Source organism: Haematobia irritans, chromosome 5, assembly GCF_050003625.1.
Source record: "Haematobia irritans isolate KBUSLIRL chromosome 5, ASM5000362v1, whole genome shotgun sequence".
NCBI lineage: Eukaryota > Metazoa > Arthropoda > Insecta > Diptera > Muscidae > Haematobia > Haematobia irritans.
In genome coordinates, this window is record NC_134401.1 from 102,586,968 (window position 1) to 102,599,790 (window position 12,823).

A 12,823-nucleotide genomic window follows, 5' to 3' on the forward strand; every position below is an offset into this window, starting at 1 on the left:
TACTTAAAAAAAACATAATTTCTATTTGAAGTCATGTCTGAATTTGGAAATTTAAGTTGTCATTAACGCGTTTTAAATGGACTTTGAAAGCACATGAATAAAAAAGGTGAAAAACGACTAAATATTTAATAAATTTGTTTCCTAGAATCAAGTACGCAAAACTAAAATTTAAAAGAGGATTCGGCTTAAAGCTGTCCTTACTTCAATTCCCCGCTTCTTTGGACCGGGGTTTTTGCATCATTTTTTCAGTGTACACCATTGTCCTTGGTGGAAAACCACAGCTAATAAATGAAGACGACAGAAGTTTTGCTAGAGAGGCAAGATCGGTACTATCATATTTCCGGTCTTTAAGAGCCCCAATTGCCACCTCCCGCACTTGAACCTAGCAATTTAGGTTCAATTTTGGTATTGAGCTAACGAAGCTGCTTCTTATATATTAAGGAAACTTGGTCTTAATGCAAAGACTTTAATAGAGGGACGTAAATTTAAAATATTCCTATTTTTATACCCTCCACCATAGGATGGGGGTATATTAACTTTGTCATTCCGTTTGTAACACATCGAAATATTGCTCTAAGACCCCATAAAGTATATATATTCTGGGTCGTGGTGAAATTCTGAGTCGATCTGAGCATGTCCGTCCGTCCGTCTGTTGAAATCACGCTAACTTCCGAAGGAAACAAGCTATCGACTTGAAACTTGTCACAAGTAGTTGTTATTGATGTAGGTCGGATGGTATTGCAAATGGGCCATATCGGTCCACTTTTACGTATAGCCCCCATATAAACGGACCCCCAAATTTGGCTTGCAGACCCTCTAAGAGAAGCAAATTTCATCCGATCCGGCTGAAATTTTGTACATGGTGTTAGTATATGATCTTTAGCAACCATGCAAAAATTGGTCCACATCTGTCCATAATTATATATAGCCCTCATATAAACCGATCCCCAGATTTAGCTTGCGGAGCCTCTAAGAGAAGGAAATTTCATCCGATCCGGCTGAAATTTGGTACATGGTGTTAGTATATGGTCTCTAACAACCTTGCAAAAATTTGTCCACATCGGTCAATAATTATATAGCCCCCATATAAACCGATCAGCAGATTTGACCTCCGGAGCCTCTTGGAAGACCAAAATTCATCTGATTCAGGTGGTATTTGGTACGTGGTGTTAATATATGGCTTCAAACACCAATGTAAAAATTGGTCGAAATTGGTCCATAATTATATAAGCCCCCGTATAAACCGATCCCCAAATTTGACCTCCGGAGCCCCTTGGAAGAGCAAAATTCATCCGATTCGGTTGAAATTTGGTACATGATGTTAGTATATGGTATCCAACAACCATACAGGAATTGGTTCATATCAGTCCATAATTATATATAGCCCCCATATAAAATGATACCCAGATTTGACCATCGGTGGCTTTTGGAGAAGCAAAATTCATCCGATTTGGTTGAAATTTGGTACATGGTGGTAGTATATGATATTTAACATGCCAAAAGTGGTCCATATCAGTCCATAATCATATATAGACCCCATATAAACCGATCCCGAGATTTGGTTTGGAGCCTCTTGGTACATTGTGCTAGTATATGGCCGTTAACAACCATGCCTAATTAGGTCCATATCAGTCTATAGTTATATATAGCCCTCAGATAAATCGATCCCCAATCGCACAAAAATTAGTCAATATCAAGTTCATAATTGTATATTGCCCCCATATTTCAATTCTGGCTCCCTACGAACCGTGCAAAAGTCCATATCGATTCTTAATTATTTGTAGACTTACCTACACATATTTACCTTTTTTGCACTCTTAGAAAAATATGTTTTTCATATGTTCCGATATAAACAAAATGTGTTTCGGGCACAATTTTAAAACACAATATATTTAAGTGCAAACATGCAATGTTCCTAAACTAACACTAAGTGTTTGGGACATCTATGTTAATATGTTAGAATATATTATGTTTGGGGCATGAATGTTTCATAAAAATCATATGTGTGAATGCAAACATATATAAATTTACAAAATTTCGACTAAACATACATATGTTGAGATATTTTATTCAAAGCAACAGAGAGAGTATAGAGAAAGAAATAGATATGGAGAGTTGACGAAACATATCAACATAACACAGCGAAAGAATCAAAAGAGAACAATTTCTGTGAAACCCGCTTGTACGTTGTTTCGGAAAACTGTTTTATCGTAAGGCCATACATTTGATATGCCTAAGTCTAAATATTATTTAATTTGAATAAAGGGAATAGACATTCGGAACCAAGAGAATAGACATTTGAAAAACAAACAGCATATGTTTTCGCATTGAGAGCAGCATTTTATGTATGTGTGGACATGTGTTTTGTTTATCATTTTGGCATTATGGGCACACTTTTTTTCTTGGTTCGTTAAAAGAAATCAGGGGTCTTCATAAAAATAACGAAAGGGCACTATACTCTTTTTAGATTTGGGACAGTAAAATGAAATAAGGAGGAAATAGTGAAAAATTACACAGTAAAATTTATAAAAACAAAGTTTAGTTCCTCTTTATTAATAAGTAGTCCACGAGGAGTTGACGGACACCTTCAAATATAAAAGCGGGCATTAAGTTCGAGTTTTGCAGCTAAAACAATTTAAAAAGTTTACTTTCTTTAAAATGAATTATTAAAGAAAAATAAAAGGCATTTTAGAGCGATGGTGTTAAATGCCAGTAAAAAACTGTTCACGCCGAAATAAATGTATGTTTATATTAAAAAATTATTTATGTATGTTTATACTCAACTCCACGTTCTTTTGTTGGAGTTTTTGAATTCCTTCCAAATTTTAAAGTTTTGTACCAAAAACAGTTTTTTGTTACAAAATTGTTATTTTTGCAATAAAAAAATAATATTTTATCCAAAAATCAGTCAATTTCGTTTATATCAAGCACTGTTACTGACTATATATCTTTAATAACCCACATTTCGAAGTTTCATTATAAGAATTTAATATAGTATTAATATAAATGTGTAAATTAAAACAAAAAAAAGTGTTCGGTCGGAGCAGGGATTGAACCCACGACCCTTTGCATGCAAGGCAGACATGCTAACCACTGCTCCACGTAGCAAACAAATGTATGTTTCTGTTAAATAATGTTATGTTTGCATGGGCTCGTGGGCGCTGCCAACTATGCTATATAAATGTACCTTATAACGACAATTATCTGCTGGTGACCATAACAGCTACGTAGCCCAGTGGATAGTGTGTTGGCTTACAAACTGTATGGTCCTCGGTTCGATTCTCCGTGCAGGCGAAAGTTAAAATTTAAAAAATTTATAAAAGTGAATAATTTCTTCAACATTATTTTTATTACAGAAAAAGGTGCCAAGAACAAAAATATTTCGTGGAAGTGAAAATAACGAGTATGTTAGGGAATGAGCACAATCGTCTTTGGGAAAAATTCTTCCAAGCATATAATATTTTTGGGCTCAAAATGCCTCCAAACATATAATATGTTCACATAAAACAAACATATTAATGTTTCGGCAGTATCCAATAATATATGCCCTTCCTGCAAAATATGTTTGGAACATATGTTAAAGAAGCGATTTTTTTTGAGGGTGTGTCTAATATATACCACGTATGGACTAAATCACAATTTAGAAAACGATTTAAGATACCACAACCCAAGTAATTCGATTCTGGATGACAGTCTTTCGTAGAAGTTTCTACGCTATCCATGGTGGAGAGTATATAAGATTCGGCCTGGCCGAACTTACGACCATATATACTTGTTTAGTGTACGATTATAACGGACGGACGCAAATTTCAAAGATTCATGCCCTAAATTTAATGAAAAAAGAATTCAAATCAATTTTTTATGAACTTTCGTTTAATTTGTTTATTTTATTAATAATATTTGCATAACATTTTTCGATACCGAAATTTTGGAAAATTCAAAAATTTAGCATTCGAAACTAACGTCGAAAAAAAATTAAGACTTTTTAAAATTTTGAAAATTTATTGTTTTTATTGTGGTTACAATCTCTAATCCAATCTTTATTTCTTAAACATAGACTTAAAATTCACAATTCAAATGTTAGAGGGTGTCAGTTTCCACAATTAAAATGAAATTGCCAAATTATTGCGGCCGGTAAAAAATTGCCTTTTTTTGTGTTAATCAGAGCCTATTACAAATATTGATTGAGAATAATTTATTATACATTTGAGCATAGCCATTAGTTTTCTTTTACATCACCTTTGCCACAATCTTAATTTTATCCACAAACTATGGGAATAAAAAGCCTTCTTGACTTTGTATGTTTTCTTTTGTAGCTCCTCTCAGTCGCAGCATATTGTTTTCGAATATCCGATGATGTTCTTGGAGCGGGGAGATATGAATTGATTATCCTTATAAATGCAACGTCCTCATTTTTATGTGGAATATTTAGAGAAGTTTTTGGCGACTGGTCCATATAATAATTAGTCCTTGGTGCTCCAAAAACATTAATAAAAAATAACGATAGAAAAAAAAACAATGATATACATATGACGGTTAAACTCATTTCATGGAAGAGGAAGCTGTTTGACAGTAGAAAAATGTCAACTATGAAGATATTAGATACGAATTTAACCCTCCCATGGATGGTAAGGTCCCTATGGAAGATTTGGACTTTTATTATTTCTTTACTCTGTATTTTAGCTGATTTCACAGATCCCACACATAGAATACAGATTGGTTGTGACAATCGAATTTCTTGCCAACCTCCTTTTGGCAGTTGTAGCAACTACCTGTTGGCAGTTGTGTCACCCGACTGATTCGGTCGACACAACTAATACCGCATATGGTGTTGGTTGGGTCTGCCGACGATATTGGTTGTGACTACATTCATCATTCGGTTATGTTGCCCAACCTAAATAATAATCATGACCGAATTAAAAATATATTTAAAATCAATTACTTCACAGTGAAATATTATATTTTATTTACTTAAAGGTATAGTGGTACAAATAAATCTAAATACGCTAAATGTAACATATGTAATTAGTAGATACAAATATTTGTCTAGAATCTCTACTCATTGCATCAAAATGTATCCACACCCAGATTCTTAAAGCAAAAAAAAAATTTTTACGGTGAACATGTAGTATGGTTGCCGCAACCCTCTTATTTTCTCGGACATTATGTACCTGACTTCGACAGCATCAAAAATATATTGTCCTTTTTTATGGATGGATATTTATATTGTCCTTTTTTATGGATTGAATATTCGTGGTGTGAAAAAATTGATAAAATCGTGCAAATTTAGTACGATTTTCCACATCCAAATGCTTTCGTACCTGCAATGTAGCTTCTTAAAATCCGGGACTATATCGCTGGTTAACCAGAGTTTTTTCTGCCCAAGGTGGCGTCCAGAGTACATAGTGCTGGATTGCTTAAAAATGGGTCACTATCGTAGGGAAATTAAGAAATAAAATTAGAAAGTTACGGGGTATAGGTATCACTGCTAGAGTTTATAAAACTAATTCCAAAACTTACCCACAATATCATATCACATCAAAAATGGTCCACAGCTATTACCAGATACAAAACGGCAGGTTCAATGAAAAGTTAAAAACCACAGCTAATAAATATTGTCATTCCTATCCTACATACAATATATATGCGTTTCTTTTTTAAAACAATTTGAAGCCTACAAAAATATGCCTTCCTTTGATACTAAATAATTTGTTAAAATAAAAATTTATTTAAGGTAGGTCATATCTATCGAATTTAAATATTTTTTTTTTCAAAATAGAGGCAGTTAGTTTCTACAACCATTTGTTTGCAATTACAAACGAAAATCTATTGAAATTATAATAAAATGATATTAAAGACAGACAAACGCTTGTGATTGAAGGAAATAGATCAGCACAACTGATATTTAATTCTGAGTGTACAATTTTCGTGAGTACAACTGATTTCCAAACAATTTGTTTTCTGTGTGCACAGGGTCCTTATCATGTATCGGAGGGTCAGAGCGGCTTCCATCCGAGTCTTGTGTAAAGCCCACACTGCTACTAAATGATGGGACCTATTCCCACAGATGACTAAGACTATAGTCTACATTGATGGATGGGGTAGCATGCACGGTTGCCACTCGAGTCAAAAATAATCTACCAAGTTTTGAAGAAAATTTTACCAAATCAAAAATACTTTTTCCTGATCTCACAGATCCCACAGGGTCCTTATCATCCAGCCCACACTGCTAGTAAATTATGGGACCTATTCCCACATATGATTAAGGCTATAGTCTACATTGAAGGATGGGGTAGTATGCACGGTTGCCACTCGAGTCAAAAATATTCTAGCAAGTTTTGAAGAAAATTTTACCAAATCAATTTTTTTTAATTTAATTTCTTAAAAAAATTTATGAAAATTTTGTCAAAATTTTATTTCTATAAAAAATTTTGTCAAAATTTTATTTCTAAAGAAAATTTTGGCAAATTTTTATTTCTATAAAAAATTGTCAGAATTTTATTTCTATAGGAAATTTTGCCAAAATTTGATTTCTATAGAAAATTTTGTCAAAATTTTATTGCTATAGAATTTTTTTTCAAAATTTTATTTCTATAGAAAATTTTGTCAAAACTTTATTTCTATAGAAAATTTTGTCAAAATTTTATTTCTATAGAAAATTTTGTCAAAATTTTATTTCTATAGAAAATTTTGTCAAAATTTTATTTCTATAGAAAATTTTGTCAAAATTTTATTTCTATAGAAAATTTTGTCAAAATTTTATTTCTATAGGAAATTTTGTCAAAATTTTATTTCTATAGAAAATTTTAAAAAATTTCATTTCTATAGAAAATTTTGTCAAAATTTTATTTCTATGGAAAATTTTGTTAAAATTTTATTTCTATAGAAAGTTTTGTCAAATTTTATTTCTATAGAAAATTTTGTCAAAATTTGATTTCTATAGGAAATTTTGTCAAAATTTTATTGCTATAGAAATTTTTTTCAAATTTTTATTTCTATATAAAATTTTGTCAAAATTTTATTTCTATAGAAAATTTTGTCAAAATTTGATTTCTTTAGAAAATTTTGTCAACATTTTATTTTTATAGGAATTTTTGTCAAAATTTTATTTCTATAGAAAATTTTGTCAAAATTTTATTTCCATAGAAAATTTTGTCAAAATTTTATTTCTATAGGAAATTTTGTCAAAATTTGATTTCTATAGAAAATTTTGTCAAACTTTTATTGCTATAAACAGTTTTTTTTTCAAAATTTGATTTCTATAGAAAATGTTGTCAAATTTTATTTCTATAGAAAATTTTGTCAACATTTTTTTTCTATAGAAAATTTTGTCAACATTTTTTTTTCTATAGGAAATTTTGTCAAAATTTTATTTCTATAGAAAATTTTGTCAAAATTTTATTTCTATGGGAAATTTTGTCAAAATTTGATTTCTATCTAAAATTTTTTCAAAATTTTATTGCTATAGAAATTTTTTTCAAAATTTGATTTCAATAGAAAATATTTTCAAAATTCGATTTCTATAGAATTTTTTTTCAAAATTTGATTTCTATAGAAAATTTTTTCAAAATTTTATTGCTGTAGAAAATTTTGTCAAAATTTTATTTCTATAGAAAATTTTGTCAAAATTTTATTTCTATAGGAAATTTTGTCAAAATTTGATTTCTATAGAAAATTTTGTCAAAACTTTATTTCTATAGAAAACTTTGTCAAAATTTTATTGCTATAGAAAATTTTGTCAAAATTTTATTTCTATAGAAAATTTTGCAAAAATTTTGTTTCTATAGAAAATTTTGTCAAAATTTTATTTCTATAATTTTTTTTTTTCAAAATGTGATTTCTATAGAAAATTTTGTGAAAATTTTATTTCTAAAGAAAATTTTGTCAAAATTTTATTTCTATAGGAAAATCTTTATTTTATATATATAAAAAGTTTATGAAGTACTTTTAATTGGAGAGGGATACTTTGAAAAATCTACCAAATCATTAGGAATTCTACCAATCTACAAAACAGTAAAAAAAATCTATCATTTTTGGTAGAATTCAATCAACTGTGGCAACCGTGGTAGCATGTCCACGACAAATGGAATGGAACCACAACTAAACGCCAAGTTTTTTTCCGAATTTTATTTGACATTTCTCTATTTCAGACTTACTCAATTTGAACCATGGAGAGATACGCAATCCAACAACGTGTTAAAGTTATCCAAACTTATTATGAAAATTTTCGAAGAAAATCATCTTCAGTGATGGGGCACATTTTCACCTCAATGGATTCGCCAATAAACAGAATTGCCGCATTTGGGCAAATGAGAATCCAAGAGTGATTGTCGAAAGACCAATGCACTCACAAAGAGTGACTGTTTGGTGCGGTTTATGGGCTGGCGGCATCATCGGGCCGTATTTTTTCCAAAATGAGGCCGGTCAGGCAGTTACTGTGAATGGTGTTCGCTATCGTGAGATGATAACGGACTTTTTATTGCCCGAATTGGAAGATATGGATGTGGACGATATGTGGTTTCAGCAGGACGGTGCCACTTGCCACACAGCTAACGAAACAATGGCTCTTTTGCGCAACAAATTCAATGGCCGCGTTATCTCACGTAATGGCGATGTCAATTGGCCGCCAAGATCATGTGATTTGACAACGTTGGACTTTTTTCTTTGGGGTTATTTGAGAGAAAGATAAGCCAGCAACAATTCAAGATCTAAAGGATGAGATAATTCGGCACATTAACGGCATAGAACCTCCATTATGTCCCAGTGTCATCGAAAATTTGGACCATCGGATGAAGGTGTGGCACCAAGGTCGCGGCGCCCATTTGACCGATATTTTGTTCCATACATAATTGAGTAATACCAATATATCATAATAAAATAAAATTACAATAATTTCCTAAATAGTTTGTGTTTAATTCAAAATCAACATCGGCCCTTGAAATTTTAACCACCCTTTATTAGGTAATTTAATTATTTTACTAAATTGCATATTAATTCATTTTCAAAATGTGATATGAACTTATCACATTTTTTCTCAAGATCTTTATTTCAAACACATGTTTTGGTATAGCATTCCGTTTGTAACACATCGAAATCTTGGTCTCAGACCACATAAAGTCCATCCGTCCGTCTGTTGAAATCACGCTAACTTCCGAACGAAACAATCTATCGACTTGAAACTTGGCACCAGTAGTTTTTATTGATGTAGGTAATATAGTATTGCAAATGGGCTATATCGAACCACTTTTACGTATAGCCCCTATATAAACCGACCCCTATATAATTATGGACCCATATCGGTCGCCATATAAACCTATCCCCAGATTTGGCTTGCAGTGCCTCGGGAAGAAGCAAATTTCATCCGATCCGATTGAAACTAGGTACGTGGTGTTAGAATATGGCCTCTAACAATAATGCAAAAATTGACCCATATCGGTCTATAATTATATATAGTCCCCATATAAACCGATCCCACAGATTTGGCTTGCGGAGCATCTTCGAGGTCAAATTTCATCCGATCCGGTTTAAATTTGGTATGTGGTGTTAGTATATGATCTCTAATAATAATGCAAAAATTTATCCATATCGGCCCATAATTATATACATATATAAACCGACCCCTGATTTGACATCCGCAGCCTCTTGGCGGAGCAAATTCCATTCGATTCGGTTGAAACTTGGTACGTGGTGTAAGTATATGGTATCTAACAACCACACAAAAATTGCTTCATATCGGTTCAAAATTATATATGGCCCCCATTTAAACCGATCCTCACTTGATTTGATTTCCTGCGCTTCCTGCAAGTGCAAATTTCATCCGATCCTGTTGAGATTTAGATCTCTAATAACCGTGCGAAATTTGGTTCATATAAAATCATAATTGTTTATAGTCTCATTATATAAACCGATCAAGAACTTGTTTTATGTAGGTAATCAATCTGCCTCCATATGGGTTAAGACAAATCAAATTATTCGATTGTAGAGCTTTCTACGCAATCCATGGTGGAGGGTACATAAGATTCGGCCTGGCCGAACTTACGGCTGTATATATTTGTTTAATCAAATTAAAAAAGTTAAGACAGTAGTTTGAAATAGTTACGTTGAGTTTTGCAATCAACATCAATTAAATTTTTGTTGAATCAATAAAAAATTAATTGAAAGTGAATTGAAATGAAATCATTTAATTTTTATTCAAGTAATTTTTTATGGAAAAATGGATCAAAGTTACATATAGCCCCCATATATATGTATCGCCCGATTTCGACAAATTAGACCATACTGCGCTTATTTACCACCCGATTGTCTTCAAATTTAACACAAAGTAATTTTTTATAGCACCCTTAAAGTGTGCAAAATTTCATCAAATTCGGTTCAGATTTAGATATAGCTACCATATATATGTATCGCCCGATTTTCCCAAATTGGACTATAAAACCCTTACATTTATTTTAGTATGGGCAAGTTTGGGCAGACAAACTTTACAGCACGTAAAAGTATACTTCCTCACGAACAATAATAAGCAAAAATTTTCATTAACAATCGTTAACATTTCTAGTTCTATTCCTCCCAAATATACGTATGTGTTACAATTTTCACATATAAACCGCACTTTGGAATCCATAAATTCAAGTTCAAAAACAAAAATATTTTGTAAAGTCTTTACAACATTTTGAACTAATAAACCTCCTCTTAGAATCTACATTTAAAAGTTTTCTTTATTCACTTTTATTGCGAAAAAAATTAAGCACGAAATTTGTCAATTTTTGTTCGCCTTGATTAAACGCAACTGGCATAAATTTTGGTAAACATTGGCAGCCTTTTTCTCCTGAACAGGGTTGCCAAGTTTTAAATTAACTTTATAAATTAACAATAATTTTTCATTTTGAAAATTTGACTTTTCGCCGCTGTTTTGCGATTTCCGCCCATAGTGCATTGGTACCATTTGAATCAGATTTGGTCCAAAATAAGGCATTTGATATTCATGTCGGATATCAAGATTTAGATTTAGCTTCCAATATGACCACATCATATTTGGTCATATTCTATATCATTTATGAACTTATCTTGAGACTATACACTCAAGAAAAGTAAACTCTCTATTTCACTAAAGCCAATTTAACTTTATTTTAGTTCATGGAATTATTATGTTTCCAGAAAGTTTCCTTTACTCTAATAATTTTTTGCGTACGTTAGCTAAATGAACCAAAAAACGGGAAACAATTATACACAAATTAAGCAAAAAGATTTACTAAATTCGTACTTCTCACAAAATAGTTCATTATTTCTTTAAATTTGTAAATTTTACCAAAAATGCGTCCATCATAAACTTCGTCTGTCACTAAAGACATTCTTGCCTTTTTAACTCCAATTTTTTCCTTTAAACTACAAAATTTTCTTTAACAAGTGAAAAAAAATAACTATGTCAAATAAATTTTATTGAATTTGTCGACAAATATTTACTTATTTTTGTGATATCGGCGTGATGCAAGCGATTGTAATACTGTTTAGTTAAAATTTTCTAAAAATATTCAAAAATTTCTAAAATTAACAAAAAGTTTTCTTCCTGGTGAGTTCACTGCTTTTTCAGTGTAGGCATTTCTTATTTATGAAGATTAAGAAAATTGCTTGGTTAACCCTCTAATGCCCAAGCCCGCCTTTAGGCGGGCTTCACTTAATAAGGAAGCTATTAGTAAAACACACCTTAAGACAACAAAAATGGGTATAATAAAAAGAAAACTTTGTTGAAACTGTTCTAGAGGCTTTGGAGCATATACTGCATTTTACCTTATAAATTTTTATACCCTCCATCATAGGATGGGGGTATATTAACTTTGTCATTCCGTTTGTAACACATCGAAATATTGCTCTAAGACCCCATAAAGTAGATATATTCTGGGTCGTGGTGAAATTCTGAATCGATCTAAGCATGTCCGTTCGTCCGTCCGTCCGTCTGTTGAAATCACGCTAACTTCCGAACGAAACAATCTATCGACTTGAAACTTGGCACAAGTAGTTGTTATCGATGTAGGTCGGATGGTATTGAAAATGGGCCATATCGGTCCACTTTTACGTATAGCCCCCATATAAAGGGACCCTCAGATTTGGCTTGTGGAGCCTCTAACAGAAGCATATTTCATTCGATCCGGCTGAAATTTGGTATATGGTGTTGGTATATGGTCTCTAACAACCATGCAAAAATTGATCCCCATCGGTCCATAATTATATATAGCCCCCATATAAACCGATCCCCAGATTTGGCTTGCGGAGCCTAAAAGAGAAGCAAATTTCATCCGATCCGGCTGAAATTTGGTACATGATGTTGGTATATGGTCTCTAACAACCATGCCAAAAATTGGTCCATATCGGTTCATAATTATATATAGCCCCCATATAAACCGATCCCCAGATTTGGCTTGTGGAGCCTCTAAGAGAAGCATATTTCATCCGATCCGGCTGAAATTTGGTACATAGTGTTGGTATATGGTCTCTAACAACCATGCAAAAATTGGTCCACATCGGTCCATAATTATATATAGCCTCCATATAAACCGATCCCCAGATTTGGCTTGCGGAGCCTCAAAGAGAAGCAAATTGCATCCGATGCGGCTGAAATTTGGTACATGGTATATGGTCTCTAACAACCGTGCAAAAATTGGTCCACATCGGTCCATAATTATATATAGCGCCCATATAAACCGATCCCCAGATTTGGGTTGCGTAGCCTCAAAGAGAAGCAAATTTCATCCGATCCGCCTGAAATTTGGTACATGATATTGGTATATGGTCTCTAACAACCATGCAAAAATTGGTCCACATCGGTTCA